Source organism: Indicator indicator, chromosome 8, assembly GCF_027791375.1.
Source record: "Indicator indicator isolate 239-I01 chromosome 8, UM_Iind_1.1, whole genome shotgun sequence".
NCBI lineage: Eukaryota > Metazoa > Chordata > Aves > Piciformes > Indicatoridae > Indicator > Indicator indicator.
In genome coordinates this window covers 5860500-5880348 of record NC_072017.1, presented here as the reverse complement: position 1 = coordinate 5880348, position 19849 = coordinate 5860500, and the positions used below count along the sequence as shown (strand labels likewise).

Here is a 19849-nt window from a genome sequence, read left to right as displayed (position 1 = left end):
TACCATTTCTAGTTTGGTTAGAAGGAGGCTTGCTTCATTTTCCAAGACCAATCCCAACTTTACCAGTCCTGCCTAGCAACCCCTCAGAGCTAATGCTAACCATATGAGTTGACAGTAGGTCTTTACATCCTCACCTCTGCCTTCAAGCCCCAATAAGGCAGTCATAGAGGTTCCTGCGGAGCTGCTTAGTGAGCACCCTCAGGAAGAAGCTTCAGGCCTGATTGCTCGGTGGCAGGTATGTGGAGATGGAGCCCAGTAGCTACAATTGTAAAAGCTTACTGTGCAGGGAGCAGCTAGTCTTTGGCTGGCTACAGAAGGGGTTCCAAGGTAATTTTGCTGATTAGGAAGGACTGAACTATGAAGCAGCTCTGTCTCCTTGGCCAACAGTGCGTGGATTAGGAATGCTGGTCAGTGGTTTTTTGGTTTTAACCTTCCTGTCCTTCCTATTTCCTCCTGCTCTGCAGCCTACAGCAGTGAGTAGGACCATGCTATAAACACTCCCTGCATCCCGAGCCTGGTTTTCAGACCAAAGCTGACAGACCTGGTAGATAAGAAGTGGGACGTCTGTGTATTAATTTCTGGAGTTACAGGGATCAGCCCCAAAGAATTAGCACCACTGTACAGTGTGTCCTCTGTTATTTAAAAGGGAGGATGATGAATAGGTTCAGTTATTTGAGGTTTCAAGTAATCCAGGGCAATTTTCAGTGTAATTAATACATGTCAGGAATTTGACCCTTGTGGGGATAACAAGAAGTTCTGGATAACTGAGGTGATACTGTAAACAGGTTGGGGAAATGGTGCCAGAAAACTGCCTGCACAGGTCAGTAGCACAAGCTAATAAAATGTCTTAACTTCTGATCTAGAAAAAATAATGTGTGCAGCTTTTACATGACATACCCTGAAGTAGAAACCCCTTTTATTTTAGTACAATTCTCGGATGTTTTCTTTAAGTTCCTCCTGTCACCTCTAAATAATTCAGATAGTAGTTCCTTCTTAAACCATAACAACTGCATGAAAAGTGTGATGTGAAATGTCCTGAGAGTGCATCAGACACAGCCAGGCTGTTTTGCTGTGCTGTTTGTTTTCAATGGGAACACAAGCAAATTTTTAAAAAGAAAAGAATTACTACTGCAGGCTTTGGTGCTATGTATTAGAAATAATGCATGTTCTGATTTTTCATATGTTTATAGGATGATTTGGGTTGGAAGGGACCTTAAAGATCATCTAGTTCCAACCCCCCTTCCATGGGCAAAGACACCTTCCACACTAGACCAGCTTGTTCAAGGCCTTATCCAACCTGGCCTTGAACACTTCCAGGGAGGGAGCATCCATGACCTCCCTGGGCAACCAGTGTCTCACCACCCTTACTGTAAAGAATTTCTTTTTAATGTCCAGTCTAAATCTAGCCTCATAGAACTGATTATGAACAAATGTTGGAAGTGTATCAGTCTTAAGTAAAACCAGTTGCAAACTGGAACATGTCCAGAGAAGGGCCATGAAGAAGGCTGGAGCTCCTCTCCTGTGAGGACAGGCTGAGAGAGTTGGGACTATTCAGTCTGGAGAAGAGAAGGCTCCAAGGAGAACTTATTGTGGCCTTCTAGTATCTGAAAGGGGCCTACAGGAAAGCTGGGGAGGGACTTTTTAGGGTGTTAAGTAGTGATAGGACTAGGGGGAGTGGAAATAAACTAGAAATGGGTGGATTCAGATTATATGTTAGGAAGATGTTAGGGTGGTGAGACACTGGAACAGGTTGCCCAGGGAGATGGTGGAAACCTCATCCCTGGAGATTTTTAAGGCAAGGCTGGACATGGTTCTGAGCAACCTGCTCTAGTGTGAGGTGTCTCTGCCCATGGCAGGGAGTTTGAAACCAGATGATCCTTGAGGTCCCTTCCAACCCTATGATTCTATGAAACTGGTAAATCAAACAGAATGGTCCTGAGGGAGCCCTGTCAGAGATTTTATAAAAGCCTATAGAGAGGCAAAGAGAGATGAGTAAATAAATGTGCACCAAAGAACACTTAAAATACATCACTAAAGTCAGTGTTTAGTAACAAACTTATGTAAAAAGGAACCATGACATGAAGTTTGTCATAGGAGACTGAGTTTTGTTTTGGGGTTTGCTAGAGGAACAGAGCCAGTCTAGTTTGATTTTCCTTCTCAGTGTGCATGCCTGTGTTTTATTTTTACAGCGCTGAATAGTGACTGGGTGGAATCTGATATGGCAGTGAACTAGAACTGTAGACAAGGAAGAAGCAAGATGATTATATCCTCTCAGAGAAGTGTTGCAATCAAACAAAAATTCAAGTAAGCAAGGTATTAGCAGAATTATATTGGAGCAGGTGATACTTTATCATCAGCAATATGACATCAGCTATTACTTCTTCTTTCAGTCTGTCTTAAAACAACCAAAAGAGGGAAAGTCAAACCCATATTGTGATGAGTTTGAAGGGAATTTAGGAGCTTGATCTTCAGATATGCCTGGCCTCAGTTTCTGAGTGCCTCAGATTGTTGACTGATGCAGTCAGCAGTGGTCAAAATCTGTTTCCCTGCAAAGTAAGTATTAATGGTATGAGTCTCCTCATCCCTTTTATGCTAGGTGCATGGTATCTGAAAACTCAGCCTTCAGAAGTTCATGATTATGTCGTAACACACAGATGCAGTTAGAAAGGAAACAGAAATAAGAGTTGTGGTTTTGTGCCAGATTTGGTCAAGTTAGCTAATGATTGGATTCAGTCTTTTCCAGCTGAAATGATTCTATGATTCTGAAAAGTATTTGTCAGCACACTTGGGATCTAACTGCCTTTGGGTCTTCATGGACATAACTGTAATGCAGAATGCTGGGGAGCAGTTCTAGTGAAATTGAGAGGAGGCTACTCATAAGCATGAGGACTATGTGTGAGAAAGCACAAACCCAAAATCTGCCTAGAGTCAGAACCTGCAGTATTAGACTGCTGGTGAGTTCCCAGGGGTGTTTGAGACCTTAAGTGCTCTTTAGTCCTCACTCTGTGGTTGATCAGAGATTAATCACTTGCTTTTTTAAAATACTGTTACCCAATCTATTGAGCCACCCAATCCTGATAATAATTTACTTTCTAAAATATGATCTTAGAGAACTGAAACTCTTTGGATTCCAGATTTTTTTTTAAAGAACTGATTCATAGAATGATTTGGGTTGAAAGGGTTCTTAAAGATCATCTAGTTCCACGCACCATGCCATGGGCAGGAACACTTCCACATAGCCCAGGTTGCTCAAGGCCTTGTCCAACCTGGCCTTGAACACCTCCAGGGAGGGGGCATCCACAGTCTCCCTGGGAAACCTGTTCCAGTGTCTCACCACCCTCACTGGAAATAATTTCTTTTTAATCTCCAGTCTAAACCTGCCCTCCTCAAGCTTCAATCCATTACTCCGTGTCCTATCACTACAAGCTCTTGTCAAGTCACTTCTTGGCTTTATTGTAGACCCCCTTCAGGTACTGTAAGGCCACTATAAGGTCTCCCTAGAGCCTTTTGCAGGCTGAAGAGCCTCTACTCTCTCAGCCTGTCCCCACAGGGGATGTTCTTCATCCCTCTGATCATCTTTGTGACCCTTGCCTGGACCTTCTCCAGCAGTTCCATGTCTTTTCTTATGATGGGGTCTTGGTGTTCTCATACTTGCATGAAAAATTCCTGCAGCTAGTTTACATCTTCCCAAGAGCAGTTCACCTTGCTTGTTCTGTTTTGTTTGGCTGAGATTTGATGAGCCACACACTTAAGTCCAGCATTCAAGCCTGCATGCAAACCATGATGTAAGCAAATTTCAGACCAAGGCCTTCAAAGACCGTGGTCAGTGTTCTCCATCACAGCTTCCAGTATGATTTACTCTCTTTTTTATGACTGTACAAATAGTCTTGTCCTTTTATAACTTTAGAATAATAGCTGCAGCAATAAAAGTGCCAGACTGAGGTTAGGAAGCGGGTAGGAAGTAAATAAGAGGAAAAACAGTCAACTGCTCTGTTCAGGATAATGGAAGGTGGAGTTTAGGATAGGCCAGAGAATGGAAAAATCCTGGATAACCTCTGTGTTGTGGGTGTGGGCAACTCACTGAACAGCCTGCTGGGGTTTGGCAGCAACATCTATCATCCTGGATCGGCACAGCCACAGGATGATTCTTGCAGGAGAGCTGCTCCATGCCAGCACCTTTCCCATTCAGAGACAAATGGTCCAAAGGCATGAAATCAGTTTAGCAGTGCATTGTAGCACAGGTAGGGATTTCCAGGTAGCCAAAAAGCCCCAGAAAGTGGGTGCTGCTCATGTGCTAGCTGACTTTCCAGATTCTCTGCCATCATAGTCCATGAGGCTTGCTGAAGCCCCTTTGCAGCTCCAGGCTGGCTGGCACGTACATGCACAGGTACAAAGAGCACACATGCCCAAGCTCTGGTACCTGCTGAGTGGTTGGGTTCCCTGTGCTGCAGTCTGGGCAGTGTTCTCACATCACCTAAGGTGGTTGCACAGCTCTGTAGCCCTTGTTTTTGGACATCTGTTGACCTTGTAAACCCCAGGGTAGCTCTTAGCAGGGCTTCCAGATAAAAGAGCTGACAAGTTTCAGCATAGTGCTGAGCCTCAGCTGGGTTCATGCATTCAAGCAAGGCAGTGCTGGGTCTGAAGAATATTCCCCAGTTGCTAGGGCAATCAAGAGGTGTTTGCCAAAGCCAGTAAGTCCTGCTGGCCTTGAGCTGATTTTGGGTAGCCATGTGTAACATTTGCATTCTCCAGGAATCTGTGTCTGCAGGAGTGGTTTGGAGATGTGTGAGCTGGCTGGGGACTGGGCTCTGCAGTGCTTTAAATCAGCTAAGTTGCTGGCAGCCTCTTTTTGGCTCTGGACCTAGTACAGCTGCTTTCATGGCCTGTGAAGCCTGGTTTAATAATCTTGCTGGACTCCACTGGTTCTGCTGTCTAGAGACACCTCTTGCCGATCAACAAACTGAACTCTGTTGAGGAGAGAGAAAAAAAATCATATTTGCTTTAAATTTACCCTTTTCCTTTATACATTCTCATCATCTAAGTTTTACACCAGTCTATATAATGTGTTTTTAAAGTGACAAAGTTTTCAGAAGCAGCAGGTGAGGAGCTGGAAGCTTGTTGCTTGAGGGTGCATGAACGTCTCTGCTAGCCTTACTTGTGACTCTTCTGAGCAGGAGCCACTGCTTATACCTAGGTAAGCTGAATTATCAGCACAGTTTGGCTGTTTTCCTTTACAAAGGATCTCAGGTCTGGTTAGGACAGAAGGTGGAGTATAAACTGAGATTTTAGGAATAATTAGGGTCACTGATAAGTGATTTGTTGCTCCTTTATTTCCCCTCTGCCAACAAATGTGATGAACTGTTTCTGCCATCTCCACTCCTTAGTTCTGGTTCCTAAGACTTGGTGTGATGCATGTTTTCATCTTCCTACCCTTGCTGCTTTGTGCATTCCCAGGGGAGAGAGGATATAGCAGAAGTGTGCCTCAAACACACCTCTAGTGTGTTGACAGCAAATGGAAGAACAGGACTTTATGTCCTGAAGGAGGAGAGACCCTTTGTACTCTGCTGCTCAGAGGAACCAGAACCAAGACACTGTGGAAGAGCTGCAAGAAAGCCTTGCAGTGGAAATACCCTGTATGAAAGAAGAGTTCCTTTATTTCCTTCTTGTTTTAGTTGTTGATTTTATGCCCATAAACTTCAGGAATTTCTGCTTCTTAAATATACTCTATTATATATTATTACATTACTTTTCTTTTTCCTCCTGAGAGCTCAGCCTTCACAACTGTAAACAATTATGGCATCCAGACATAATCAATGGGTTGTGCTTTTCAAATGGTCCTTCAAAGGCATATTTGCACAACCTCTATAGACTTCACCAACAGTTTAAGTTGGCTATTCTGGATACTCATATGTAAGCTTGCAGCTACCATAGCTTCATGAATAAATTATCCCAGTTCTTGAATTATATTTGGGGTATGCTTTCCTGATGCTTGAGAAGGGATGGAAAATCAATAACTGCTAAACTATTATTATACCTTGAATGAACTGGAGATATTTACACAGAATCACAGAACATTAGGGGTTGGAAAGGACCTCAAAAGATCATTGAGTCCAACCCCTCTGCCAGAGCAGGATCACCTAGAATAGGTCACACAGGAATGCATCCAGGTTGAGTTTTGAATATCTCCAGTGAAGGAGACTCCACAACCTCTATGGGAAGCCTTTTCCATGGTTTTGTCACCCTCACAGTGAAAACGTTTTTCCTTATGTTTATATGGAACCTCCTCTGCTCCAACTTGCACCCATTGCCCCTTGTCCTATCATTGGGCATCTCTGAGCAGAGCCTGGCTCTGTCCTCCTGACACTCACCCTTCACATGTTTATAAACCTGAATGAGGTCACCTCTCAGGCTCCTCTCCTCCAAGCTCAAGAGCCTCAGCTCCCTCAGCCTGTCCTCATAATGGAAATGTTCCTTCATCATCTTTGTGGCTCTGCGCTGGACTTTTTCAAGAAGTTCCATGAGGTCCTTCTTGAACTGAGGGGCCCAGAACTGGACACAACATTCTAGATGCAGCCTCACCAGAGTGGAGCAGAGGGAGAGGAGAACCTCTCTCGACCTACTGACCACTCCCCTCAGGATACCATTGGCCTTCTTGAGCCACTAAGACGCATTTCTGGCTGATTCAAGATGACTGATGGTTATAACCACACAACCAAGACAGCAAATGTATGTTTTCAAACCTGGAAAAGAAACAACAGGTACATAGATTGAGTGTTGTGGTGTTTAGTCATTGAGACAGCTCCATTAGTCAAAGTTAAGAACAGGCACTGATTCACTTAGCATCTTTTTGGCCAGATATTTTGGGTGCCATAAGTAAAATACACTTGCAACAAATTGAAGATTGTTGATTTTTCTCCCCCTTCATTTTTCTTACTGAAATCATTCTAGACTTCTAAATGTGCAAGCTTTCTGCCTTTTTTTTTTTTTTTTAATTTTATTACTGGAAGTAAAAGCAGTTATGTAGGTTTTTCAACTGGAATGTGCTGGAAAGTCATTAAGTACAAAAAGCTAATTAAAAACAAAACAAAACAAAACAAAACAGAAACACAAGGTTTTTTGGACTTGAACTGCTTCTTTTAGATGTATTTGCAAGGAAACCCTAACCTGTACCTTGAAGAAGTTCAGTGTGGTTTATATAATGTTGACATGAAAAGGCAAAGCTATGAGTGGGGGGAAAATGTATGTCAGGTATCATGTAACAGCAGTAAAGAGATTTCTGATGTTTATCAAACCTTGAACACCACAGATTATTAAAACATATTCCCTGGCAATAAAGAGTAGATGTTTAATTTGAAAGGAGAAGTGGAATTTGTTGCCTTTTTTTTTTTTTTTTTTTTTTTGCAGAGGTCATGAACTGAGCAGGAATGAGTCCTCCTTGGCGGTTTCACTGTTTTGCTGTTTGCCTTGGGGAGTAGAGATTTGGTCTGACTTTAGCAGCTACTGCCAGGGCCCTGGCCTCCACAGGCAGCTTTCTTGCATCTTTTGAGGCCCACCTACAGCAGTTGTACTTGGACACTGGGATGCAGAGGCCCTCCAACAGCTCTGGCTGTGTAGTATCCTGCTCTTTGCATAGCAGGTTGCCGTCTTTGATGAGAAAAGTCTTGAGTATTGACCAACTGTTACTGTTTGTTGGCTTAAAATGCAAGGTAGCTTTTCTTAACATACCAGCCAAAACACAGTACATAAAAGAAAGAGGCAAGAAAGTGAAGACATATTAATAGCAGCTGCTGCCATTAGAAGTGTAATGACTCTGCCAGGCAGTGCTCATAATTTTCACAAGGGCTTGTAGTGATAGGACGAGGGGCAAGGGCTTTGATATGGAAGAGGAGAGATTGAGACTGGGTATTATAATCATATTTTTTACACTGAGGGTGGTGAGACACTGGAACAGGTTGCCCAGGGACATCATGGACGCCCCCTCCCTGGAAATATTCAAGGCCAGGTTGGATGGGGATTTGAGCAACCTGGTCTAGTGGAAGGTGTCCCCACCCATGGCAGAAGGGTTGCAACTAGGTGATCTTTGTGGTCCCTTCCAACCCAAACCATTTTATGAGTCATTTCTAAAAGTTTCATTTCAAACTGATTTCAGCTTTAGGTACCAGTTTCTTTTGTACCTGTACAGTTTGAAACCTTACAAGTGCATTATACAACTTTTCAGCTGTTTCCTGGCCTTGGCTGGTCAAAGTTTTGTGCTCAGGTTGTTCAATACAGCTGCATGGAGCAAAACTTTCCAAATAAGATTTATCATGCGCATATTTTCATAAAACCCTTGTTTTTCCTGGATTGCACGCACTGAATGAAGTCAAGTGGCTGAGTAGGAAGACATCTGATAAATGAGCAGGGCAAAATAGGGATTGAGGCTGTAACTCCAATACAGCTTCACATCTATGATTAATTAGGTCATGGTGTATCAGAAAAGCACCAGGTGTAAATCTCACTATTGCTTATTTCCAGTTATGTTTTTTTTTTTTCTTGTCTTTGACATCTGCTTTGGATGTAGTTAGAGAGGAAAACTAGAAACAGCCTGCAATGGTCAGATTCTCAAATAGTCATCTCTGAATGTTCAGGCTTCAACTTACCTATATTGGTTCATAATGGTTATACTGGTCAGGTAATTAATGACCTTTAGGTGGAGATGCACAAATTTTTGTGGTTTTCCCTCCTCTACTAGCTTCACTCCACCCCAAAGGTCCTGTGGCAAGTCGCGTCTGATGGTTCCCTGCAGCTGGCTCCCTGGAATAGTCAACATTGCTCTTCCTGGAAAAGGAGATTATTTTCACAACAGCCAAGTCAAAATATAGAAAGCAGGCGCTGGGTAACAGTGCCCTGAGATATCAGATGTGATCAAAGGGATCCCGTGAAGCTTGGAATCTGTAGGCAGAGAAAGGAAGGTAGGGCATGTGGAAAAGGTTAGCAGCTTTTAGTAGACTTGTTAATTCAGGAAGACATTGAGGAAATCTCAGCACATAGATTTGCTTTGCATAGGTAATCTTCATTGCCACTGTCTTACAGTATCTTAGCAGCAACTCATAAATAGCTTTTAAGAAGCATCTGTGGGTCCATGGCTTAACACACAGTTCCCTCCACGGCAGTCAGGAAAGGCAAAGGTTCGTGCTGCAGTGTTTGGTTGTAGTTGATGGCTGTACTCAATTTATAAAAGGCTTTGTTTGTGTTGGAGCTTAAGCTATTTGCAGAGTTCCTTTGAATTACCCCCGGGGTGTGCTTTCTGGGTATGTCACTCAGGAAGTAATTCCACTGTCTTAATCTATTAATTTGTTGGGTTTGTTGTTATTTTTGGTGGTGTTGGAGGTTGTTTGGTTGGGTTTTTTTAAAACACAAATATTTTTTTGGTGTTTGGAGCTGCAAGCTCCCTCTGCACTCATGGAAACTTTCTTCCTGTGGCAATGCAAGGAGATATGGGTGTCCTGCGTTCTGTTGTGCTTCATATTTGGGATAAGCTTTGTTCATGGCTAGTTCAAAGCTGGGAGGAGTGGCTGACACTCCCTCAGTTTCAGTGGGATCTGGACAGATGAGAGAGCTGAGCAAAGGGGAGTCTAATAAGGTTCAACAAGAATAAGTATAGAGTCCGGGGGAGGAACAGCCCCATGCACCAGTACAGATTAGGGGTTGACTTGCTGGAAAGCAGCTCCATGGAGAAGGATCTTGGAGTCCTGGGGGACAATAAGTTATCCATGGGACAGCAATGTGCCCTTCTGGCAAAAAAAGAAATTATCTCCTGGAGTGCATTAGGAAGAGTGTGGCCAGCAGGTCAAGGGAGGTTCTCCTCCCCCTGCTACTCTGCCCTGGTGAGAGTATATCTGAAGTGCTGTGTCCAGTTCTGGCTCTCCTGTTGAAGAGGGATAGGGAACTACTGGAGAGCCCAATGGATGCTACAAGGGTGATGAAGGGACTGGAGCATCTGTCTGAGGAGAGACCTGGGGCTGTTCAGTCTGGAGAAAAGAGGGCTGAGAGGAGCTCTTATTGATGTCTATGACTATCTGCAGGGTGGGTGTTAAGAAGGGGCCAGTCTCTTTTCAGTAGTGCTCTGTGATAGGATGAGGGACAGTGGATACAAATTGGAACACAGGAACTCAGCATGAGGAAAACCTTTTTTACTGTAAGGGTGCTGGAGGACTGAAACAGGCTGCCCAGAGAGGTTGTGGAGTCTCCTTCTCTGGAGACTTTCAAAACCCACTTGGATACGTTCCTGTGTGGCCTGCCCTAGGTGAATCTGCTTTGGCAGAGGGGTTGGACTTGCTCTCCAGGGGTCACTTCCAACCCCTGTCATTCTGTGATAAGCTCTAACAGTACATCTAGTGAAAACTGGACTCTCCCATTTTTAATGCTGAAGTTAGTTTCTTTGGTGGTCCTGTTGTTTGAACCCCAGTGACTTAGAGACTCTTTTTTGTTTTCAGTGTCTGAAGTAGAAGTTATTATGATTTTGTAACTCTAGATTTGAAGTTCATGTATTTGTATTTTTTGTTTACTTGAAACAGTTTGTTTGAGAGGGCAGCTTTTGAGATCTCCTAAAGCCATGATCAGACCGTGTGCTTTCCTTAACACTTTACTATGTCCTGATAATTGCACACAAATAAACCAAATGTAGAAAACAGCATGCTCTCCTTAGTGGTGAACGTTGTGCCTATTTTTATGTCTTGCTGGAGAGCTCAGTTGTGGGGGCAGCAGCCACAGGGATGTGCTGAGGATGGAGAGCATCCAGTTTCCTCAACAGGATGTCTTGAGGGAAATGTTGTGGCACTAAACATGGTTCTAGGGTTCCTTGAAACCTGTGTTTAGGTTAGTCATAATCCCAGCACACATAATGTTCGTGCAAGTAAAGATCAAATTTGTCTTCATGACCTTTTTTTTCCCCCTCCTTCAGGTACAAAGCACAACTATTGCCAGAAGGATGGGTAAGAAGGGATAGCCACACCCAACACCGAGCTCCAGTTGCACTGAGAACGTGAGAACTTTCTCACCTTTTAAATAGCTCTTTCCCCAACACACTCTGCACTAAATTTTGTGTTGACCCACTTCATAGCCCAACTAACAAGGCAGAGGGAGGTAAACAACAGCCTTTTCCACCACAGCAGAAGGAAGCAGGCTTTGCTTCTTTGGGTGGTGTTTCACCTAGCCTCACGTTTTTTACCCATCTGACTCTGGATTTGCAAGGTGCACTCCCAGCAGTTTCTGGGAGTGCTTGGTTGCACTTCACTGTACATCAGCTTGTTTTTAAACCTCCTTCATGGTGAGCTTTATTCATCAAAAATGTGAAAAGTAGGTAACAGAAGAACTCATGAAACTGAGGCCCAAATGCTTGGAAGCCAAGTGCAATCATCTGGTGTTGCAGAGAGGGGATGGAAGGGAAATGTCCTCTTCCTTGACCATAGCATGGTTGTTAGGAGAGAATGTGGCATTAAATAGGCAGCTCCTCTGAAATCTGACATCTGGCTGTGATTTCATCAGCATTAGAGATCATGAATAGCCTGGAAATGCTTTGGGCTCTTTTCCTTGCCTGCCTATGTTCCATCTTCATTGCTGTAAACAAAGCCATCTCACTCAGGGTGTATCTTGGCTTTGGCAGATCTGATGGAATGCACATCATCTGATTGCTCTGTCCCCCAAAGTCAAAGATGTCAGCTGAGCTCCCATTTGTTTAAGTGTCTTATTGCTGCCTTCAGGGATAATGAGCTGATGTAGCAAGGAGAAATAATCAGGACCTACTTATCTAGTGAAGTCATAGGCTCAGCCTTGTGCTCATACTGTGTGTACCCCTCCCAACCCTCCGTGGTTTGCTTTTGCCTGTTGAGTGGGAGGCTGCTATTGCTCATGTTCTTTTATGTGGTCCCCTCCCATTAGTTTCTTCTCACTTCCCCTGTCATCCTTCTCCTTTCCTGCTCACAATGTCTCTGCCCTCCTTTTACATCATACCACGCTACAGGGATTTTAAGGTCACGTTTAAAATTTGTAGAAATAAGATAAATCATCCGTTCTGTACCCAGCATGAAATTTTCACTACCTGCCCAGGACCTGCAGTACCATTTTATATTCTGAACTCTTTGCATTTGCCTTTCATTATACACAGTATGGACATTCCTGGTTGGAGATTTTAGTTACAGGCATCATACAAATGATAGTAATACACTGCATCCCATAAGAAGCTTACAAATGTGGATGAAATTTGTTCTTTGAAAATAAATAATCTGATGGTGAAGGGCAGATTCTGGAGAACATCAGACAGTTTCTTAAGATTCAGCATTGCTGCTGTATTTCAGATTTTCTCAAAAACGCATCAAAAGAAGCATAGGGAGGGGATTCTCCTGCTCTGGTGAAATGTCACCTGGAGTACAAGAAGGATATTGAATCATTGCTTAAATCTGGAATAAAGAGAACTGTCTCAAATTTTGGATCCAAAGGGGGCCACAAATATGATCCGAGGGCTGCAGCACCTCTCTGATGAAGACAGGCTGAGAGAGTTGGGGTTCAGCCTGGGAAAGAGAAGGCTCTGTGGAGACCTTCTAGCTGCCTTCCAGTATTTGAAGGGGACCTGGAGAAGGACTTTGAACAAAGGCATGCAGTGACAGGACAAGGTGTAATGGCTTCAAACTGGAAGAAGCTTGATTTGTATTAGACATCAGGAAAAAATTCTTCCCCTTGAGGGTGGTAAGGCGCTGAACTGGTTGCCCAGAGAAGCTGTGGTAGCTCCAAGGCTGGAAGTGTTCAAAACCAGGCTGGATGAGGTCTTGAACAACCTGGTCTAGTAGGAGGTATCCTTGCCCAAGGCAGAGGGGGATGAAATGAGATGATCCCTCTCGATCCAAGCTGTTCTATGACTCTATTAGCAAAAGATTTTGCTGAATGCTGAAAAAATAAATGAAATGTTATTTCCTTTGCCCAATTTTCCCTTTGCACTATCAGAGGAGAGTAAGTTTTATACTACCAAAGTAGTGGTATCAGAGTTGTGCACTATCTTCTTCCTCTAGGTACTGGCAGTTTTCCAATCTAGCAAGCCTGGTTGGAAGCAGCAGGATCTAAGTGCCTTGCTAAGAATTTGGCATTTCCATCTTGATCTTCAGACCTGGCAGTCTTAGATTGCTTAGAGCCATCTTTGGAGTTTCTGGTATCATAGAACCATAGAATTGTTTTGGTTAGAAAAGACCTTTAAGATCGTCGAGTCCAAGCATTATCTAACTCTACCAAGACTGGTGCTAAGCCAAGTCTTCTCAGCACTGTATCTCTGTGGCTTTTAAACACCTCCAGGGATGGAGATTTAGCCACCTTCCTGGGAGTCTGTTCCAGTGTTTGAGAAGCCTTTGAGTGGTGAAATTTCTTCTGATATCCAACCTCAACCTCCCTTGGTGCAACTTGAGGCTGTTTCTTCCCATGTTTTGTGTAGCTGCACTATGCTCCCAACAGACCCCTTTTCTTCACTGAATTTTTAAGGTGTTGAAGTTGTTTTCCGAGGAGGCACATTGCTTCCATGTTGATTGCCCTAAAAGAAGCAGGAAAAGGCTTGGCTTTCTTTGCAAAGACAATCTTCTCTGCTGAGCTCTTAAAGACACTGCTTGCCAGGCTGCCTGGCTTGCTGGTGCTCCTGGCAAGCCCGGCCCTTCTCCCTGCTCTTCCTGCAGCCCCACCTTCACAGTGGTACAGTTTCATCTCCTGCCAGGGTGTCTTACTCCTGCTGGTTTCATCTGATCACCTCCCTATTTATTCTCTGGACCTATTTCTTGCCCTTGGGGCTCACAGAGCTCCCCCCCACGCTGATAATTTTCCTCTCTTGCTGCTCACTGCCTCTGCAGGTGCCAGGGAGGGGGGAGGTGCCAGGAGGGGAGCTGCTGCAGTGTGCCAGCCAGCACCTCACATGGTTTTAGGGTGTCGGGGCCATGCTGCTGCCCTGAGGGTGGCGGGAGGTGGAGTTTGGGGGCTGGGGGGTGGTGTTCAGCCCCCACCAGCCGCAGCTGTGCAGCTCCCAGCCGGCTGTCAGTCCTGCTGCTCCGCAGGGTTATTGCACTTTGGGAGGCCAGGATCGGGTCAGGCTAATGGGCTGGTAAGTCCTGCTTTCCCTCTAGGCTCCCGGGGTCACTCTCCTGTTTATTCCCGTGGAGCCTGAGGCTATTACCAGGATCTTTTTGGTGTGCATGCAGCCTTGTCTTCACCATTCTGGTGGATCTTGCCTTCAGTTCTGCTGTGCTGTCATCCTTTGTGTTCTGGAGATTTAGCATCCTAAGTTTCTAAATGTGCCATGACTACAGCTGAGTTCTTTCCAAATCTACTCGTTTGGAATCTGCCACGGGAAAAAAAATGTTTTGTGTAAATTATAGACAGTAAATTACTGTCTATACAGTATAGCATACTGTATAAACAGTAACAAAATATATATAGTGAAGCATATGCATTAAAACATATATCTACTAAACCATATGTATTAAAACACACACAGGAAAGCCTAAAGAGTAAAATATATACAGCCAAGCCTAAAGAGTAAAACATATATGTGTGTGTGTGTAAAAATGTGTCCAAAGTTTCCAACTTCTCTCATACAACTTCTTTCCTAGTGGGCTTGAACTGGGTTTTTCAATGTTTCCTTTCCATCTGCTTGTGAATCAGTCAAGATCCATTGCTTTGCCAGAAATAAGTTATCCCTACTAATTATTTTATTTGAAATGGAAAACTGAGGGAATTAGGAAGACATTTTGGGGAGTGAGCAAAAGGGCTTTTAAGAGTTGGTATTGGAAATTGCTTAGAAAAGCAGTTTGGAAATATATTTTTATTTTATTTTATAATTTTCTTATTTTTAATTTAATTTAATTTTTATTTTATTTTATTATTTTATTTTAAATTTTCTTTTATTTTCTTAATTTCTTTTCTTCCTTTTCTTTTCTTTTCTTTTCTTTTCTTTTCTTTTCTTTTCTTTTCTTTTCTTTTCTTTTCTTTTCTTTCCTTTCCTTTCCTTTCCTTTCCTTTCCTTTCCTTTCCTTTCCTTTCCTTTCCTTTCCTTTCCTTTCCTTTCCTTTCCTTTCCTTTCCTTTCCTTTTCCTTTCCTTTCCTTTCCTTTCCTTTCCTTTTCTCTTTCCTTTCCTTTCCTTTCCTTTTCCTTTTCCTTTCCTTTCCTTTCCTTTCCTTTTCTTTTCTTTTCTTTTCTTTCCTTTTCTTTTCTTTCCTTTCCTTTTCTTTCCTTTTCTTTTTCTCTTTTTTTTCCTTTTTTTCTTTTTTGCTTTTCCTTTTTAACAAATGTATTTTAATTTTATTTTACTGTGTTTCATTTTATTTTATTTTATTTTTGAAATCTTCCCATTTCTTCTGGAGCAGGGAAAATTTCAGCATGCCAGAACTGGCAAAGGCCATCTGTTTGTCTGCAGCTGTCCTGCAAAGCAGCGCAGTGCTACCAACAGCTAATAATATCTCCAGCTCACAGAAGTGGCATACCCTTGGCATTTTATGCAGTGCTGTGAGCAGGCATACAGCTTGGCTTGCTTTTGTTTGCCCCAAGTTTATCTCTGTATCTCACCCAGGCCATGCAGTGGCACATCTGACAAGCGCCGGTTCCCCAGCCGTAAGCCGCAGGTCCCATTTGCGACGTGGATACAGTGAGAATATTTTGTGCAGTATTGTGGCAGATGAAAGGAATGGAAGTGGGCCAAATTCAAGCTGTTTGCCGTTGCATCTGATCAGCAGATCCTATGAGGAGAATTTGCCTGCTGTGAATATTTGATTCTCGCTAGCTTGAACTATCTCGTTGTGTTGGCAGTGCTACTGTGTGAATTTGCAGTGGCTTTCCAGGGTGTCTGTCCTGCACAGCTGCCAGCTTTTGTGGTTGTTTTTTTTTTTTTTTTTTTACAGCGTTCAGGATTTTGTGCTTCACTTTCCCTGAGGAAAATTAATGCTATACAGTGAACACGTATTTATAAACCACAGGCTATGAGTCTTTTAAAAAACAGAATTAAAAAAAAAACCAACAAAAACCAAACACCCAAATGACAAGTGACCTCCCCCTTCATGGAGGTGTAATCCCCCTGCCTCTGCTCTTTGCATTACCTGCAGGCAATTGTCCTGGCAAAGTGATTTTGTAGAGGTGAGCCCGTCAGTTTACACACCAAGAAGGATGAAAAGGTGACAGTGTTGGAACGCAGCTGTGAGAGCACCTCTTTCCCTTCCTTCCCATACATCCTTCTGACGCAGTTCTTAGGGAGTCAGTGGATATAAACTACAGCACAGGAGGTTCCACCTCAACATGAGGAGAAGATTCTTCACTGGGAGGGTCACAGAGCACTGGAACAGGCTCCCCAGAGAGGTTGTAGAGTCTCCTTCTCTGGAGACTTTCAAGACCCATCTGGATGTACTCCTGCTAGATGCTATGATCCTGCTCTGGCCGGGGGGGTGGACTCGAAGAGGTCCCTTCTAACCCCTAACTGTAATCCTATGTGAGTCATCCCTGCCCCTTCCTGCCCTTCCTTGCTGGTTCATTGGCTTTTCCCAGTTTTTAATGTTTTTCTTTTAATTCTTTGTTTCTTCAGTTTGCTACAGTAAACTATTTATATTAATAATTTTTACATTTCTAATACTTTTAAGTCAAAGGCATTGGTTAGAGTGCTTACAGTAACTGTCAGGACTTTGCTTAGGCCAGCAGAAAAGGGTTGGGCTGTATCCTCTGCTTGTGTCCTGTCTGTCACCACACTGAAGCATTTGTCTTCTATAACCAACCTGTTAGAGTTCATGCATAGGTGAAATATAGATATCTATAGATTTGAGATTTACAGATACCTATAGATATTTAGTTCTATACTTATTGATCCATATGGGTCCCTTCCAACTCCTGGTATCTATAAATATCTACATCTATAGATACAAAATATTATAGATCAACAAAGGGATGAAATCAGCAAAGGAAATGCAGATTGTAACCTCTAAGTTTGTTCAAAGGCCAGCAGGAAAGAGGCTGTAGGAAATGATGTGCTGACCAAGTGACCCAGTCTCTGCCTAGTCCAGCTGCACCTGCAGCAAGCCCCCACTCAGAGAAAGGCAATAATCATCTCCACGTAATGTGTTGGGGAAGTTGTGTCTTAATGCCTTGTAGGGGCTGCCAGAGGGACTCAGTTCTGGCTGTCTGTCTTCTGAGACCATGGTAAAAGAAACTGCCCTGTTAGCTGAGGCACAGCAGCTGGCCCACACTGCGATCCTTGCCATTGCAGGGTGACCCATTTGCATGACCTATTTAACGCTGCCAAGTTGTAAGGAGCTGGATATCCACACTGGGTGTGTTTTTTTACAAGCACTTATTTAAAGCAAGGATTTTTTTGAGTGTGTATGTTGGTGGTTGTGAACCTCTCTTTTTTAGTTTCTTCAACAGCAACAAAGAGTGGCGCTTCAGAATGCGTGCCTACAAGAAAAATGAAAGCATGCTTACAGTTTACAGATATGGAACTATTATTTCTCTCAAAAAAAAGTAAGCAAAATGTTCAGAAAACTGAAGAAACAGGACATGGCCAATGCAAGGTGTAATAATACTGAGAGAAAGCTTTGCTTGGGAGCTGGATCTAAATGATAAGACTCCTTTCTCCTTTTACTAGCTTAGGAGTGTTCTTGTTCAGTGTCTCAATAAAACTAACAAATAAGAATTTCAACTGTTCTGGAGCAAACTAGAAGAAACTTACTTTTGTAGTAGTATGAGATACATTTTTGACTGAAGGATAGGCAGCCCTGGCAGGTTTCCCTGAATTATCTGTCACTTGAATTCAGTGTCTTTGTTGGCTTGGGTTTTTTTAATCCTTTTAAACAAATTGCCACTTTCAGGACTGTTGGGACATGAAAACCATGAGACTGTTAACAAAAGCAAAAAAATTCTGTCATTGCTCACAGATTGCATCTAGTTTTTTGCACCCAAACAAGATGCCAGCTTCATGAGGAATTGTTTGGGTGATGGCATTAGTGACTGTTGCAAATGTTCTTTTTATGGTGACCATCAAAGTAAAAGTATGTAGAAAAACAGGCAGAGGGTTGTGACACTGCTTATTTTGGGAAGTTCATCAACAGAAGAAACAAGTTTCTAACATCCCTGGTTGCCAAATAGCTGGTATTTTTGTGACTGCTTATCATAACTTGGATGTGAAATTTTGGCAGAAAGATCATAGAATCATAGAATCAGTCAGAGTTGGAACGGACCACAAGGATCATCCAGTTCCAACCCCCCTGCCATGGGCAGGGACACCTCACACTACATCAGACTGGCCAGAGCCTCATCCAGCCTGGCTGCAAACACCTCCAGGGATGGGGCCTCAACCACCTCCCTGGACAACCCATTCCAGGCTCTCACCACTCTCATGGGGAAGAACTTCTTCCTCACGTCCAGTCTGAATCTCCCCACTTCCAGCTTTATTCCATTCCCCCTAGTCCTGTCACTCCCTGATATCCCAAAAAGTCCCTCCCCAGCTTTCTTGTAGCCCCCTTCAGATACTGGAAGGCCACAAGAAGGTCACCTCAGAGCCTTCTCTTCTCCAGACTGAACAGCCTCAGCTCTTTCAGTCTGTCCTCATAGGAGAGGAGCTCCAGCCCTCTGCTCATCCTGGTGGCCCTTCTCTGGACACCTTCCAGCATGTCCAGATCCCTCTTGTAATAGAGGCTCCAGAACTGGACACAGTACTCCAGGTGGGGTCTCAGCAGAGCTGAGCAGAGGGGGAGAATCACCTCCCTCGCCCTGCTGGCCACACTTCTCCTGATGCAGCCCAGGCTCTGGTTGGCTTTCTGGGCTGCAAGTGCACATTGACAGCTCATGTTGAGCTTCTCATCCACCAGCACCCCCAAGTCCCTCTCCTCAGGGCTGTTCTCCAGCCAGTCCCTGCCCAGCCTATATTTGTGCTTGGGATTGCCTCGACCCAGATGCAGGACCTAGTTATCCCTGGAGTTCCCCTTCCTTTGATTGTTTTCTAAACCTATTAGGTTACTGTGTCCTCTGTGCCTTGTGTATTTTTGTTAGGAAATATTGTTAGGAACCTTTTTTTTTTTTTTATGCTTTTGCATTTTTATTAGATTTACATATCGCTCCACTCACCATTTGGAAGTGACCAGAGCTGTCCTTCATCAAAGGCTAAACACAAGAGTTATTCATCTTGCAGTTGCAGAAATGATAATGCAAACAGTAGGCCAGATGGGGAATTTTACAAGCATCTTTTCATATCATGAATGATGCTGTCTCTCGGGGTTATGGGCCCTCTGCTCCCTCCACTACTGTTCCTTTCCCCCTGGCTCCCCTCCAAAGCTGTTAAGATTGAACCAAGGAAGAAAGAGAGATTTGGACTCCTCTAAATTTCCAAGTCTTTTTTTGTTTTGTTTGGTTGCAGTGTGGCTGGTGACAGCGAGCTTTGTGTGCGAGAGTGTTGGCATGCAGGGAGCCGCAGCGATTAGCATGCTGATTGCTGCGCCCCGACAGAATACACAGGGCTGCTCTCACTGAGACAGGGCTGTGCCACCCAAACAAAAGCCTGGGAGCAGATGTGGGGAGAGCCCTTGCTCTCAGGGTGGGCAAAGAGTTGAATGCTGCCCAGGCTTCTCTTCTTCCCAGTTTTGACCAAAATGGAGGTCTCTGCAACACGCTGGGACTCCACTCCTCTCAAAACTCTTCATATGGCAGCTTACTTCCAGTGGGAGCTTTGAGGCTTGAGAGTATATCAAGCTCTACATCGTGTCTTTGCTTGTCCTCACATCTACCATTGCAGTTCGCTGATCTAGCAATGTCTGTACCTAAAAAATTTGTTCTCTACCGACTTTCAAGTTTTATCTACCCAAGAAAGAT

General features: G+C 43.7%; 1 protein-coding gene across 1 annotated transcript in view; it reads left to right on the top strand.

The window, feature by feature from the left end:
- The window catches only part of LIMCH1 (LIM and calponin homology domains 1), a 203474-nt gene that overhangs the window by 98923 nt on the left and 84702 nt on the right, over window positions 1-19849 (top strand). The window lies entirely within an intron of this gene.